Source organism: Odontomachus brunneus, unplaced genomic scaffold (assembly GCF_010583005.1).
Source record: "Odontomachus brunneus isolate Ranch 3 - 2012 unplaced genomic scaffold, Obru_v1 Obru_scaffold_361, whole genome shotgun sequence".
Lineage (NCBI taxonomy): Eukaryota > Metazoa > Arthropoda > Insecta > Hymenoptera > Formicidae > Odontomachus > Odontomachus brunneus.
In genome coordinates this window covers 7,551-8,744 of record NW_022639811.1, presented here as the reverse complement: position 1 = coordinate 8,744, position 1,194 = coordinate 7,551, and positions in this window count along the sequence as shown.

Here is a 1,194-nt window from a genome sequence, read left to right as displayed (position 1 = left end):
CCAAAAAATCCTGTCTGAAATTTAGTTTTAATATCGTTCCAAGGAACGTTTAGTATGTGTTCGCTTTTAGCGACACTTATGCTTGAGAGTTTCAGATTCTCTGCTATTTTTCGCAAATTGGTGATTCCTTGGTATATATTATTCAAAATCCTGGTAGGTCCTTCTTGCTGATCTTCGCTAATGGGTAATATAATATGATATCTTTGGTATCTTTTAATCAGTTTTGCAATTCCCAGGGACAATCCTGTTAACTTAGGTATTTCCTGTCGTTCAAATAATTTAAGGGCACCAGAGTCTAAAGGATTTCCCAAAATGTCGGTAAAATATAACAGGTTATCCTTGCGTAAAAAGTGCAGATCCCTGGATTCAACAAGGTTGTTTGCTCTAGTTTGAATATCAATTATGCGTGGTTTTCTTGTGATTATAGTGGGCAATTCGTTTTCACTTTCCTCGTCGGTATCCATGGGTAGCGGTCTCGGTGGTATGTTGTGTCTCTTTAAGTTTATGTCTTTGTCAGGCGTGATTGTCTGCATTTTTTGTTTAGCTCTACTGCGGGTCAACATAGGCCGTTGAGTCTCGATTTTGTCTACCTGCTTTTTGTCCTCTGGATCGGTGGTTTCAGGCACGTGGGCAGGTGCTTCTATTGTTTCGCTTGTATTGATTTGATGAAACCCGGATGCCAAATCAAAAACAGAAAAGTATTGTGCTCCACCGAGTTGATCGAGGATGTCAATTATATTGGGTAACGGATAAGCATCTCCGATAGTCTTATTATTCAACGCTCGAAAATCCAAAACCATACGCCATCGTTTGTTGCCTTGGGAATCCTCTTTTTTAGGCACAATCCAAATAGGAGTATTATAGGGCGATTGTGAATGTCGTATAATACCACTATTTAGTAATTCCTGAACTTGTTTATTTATTTCAACCTTATGAATTTGAGGAAATCTATACTGCTTTGTGTTAATCGGATAATCGTCTGTAGTCGGTATTTGATGTTGCAGTACGTGCGTATAGGTAAGTTGTTCTCCTGGCAATTGGAAGCAGTCTTGATGATTTTTAATCAATATTGTTACATTATCAGTTTCTTCTGGATTTAAGTAGTCCAATTTAATCAGAGTCAATAGTTCGCCTAATCGGTTATCGTTAAAAAGGTCGATTGGATTTATCTTGGGAACGTTAGCGTTTAAAGCT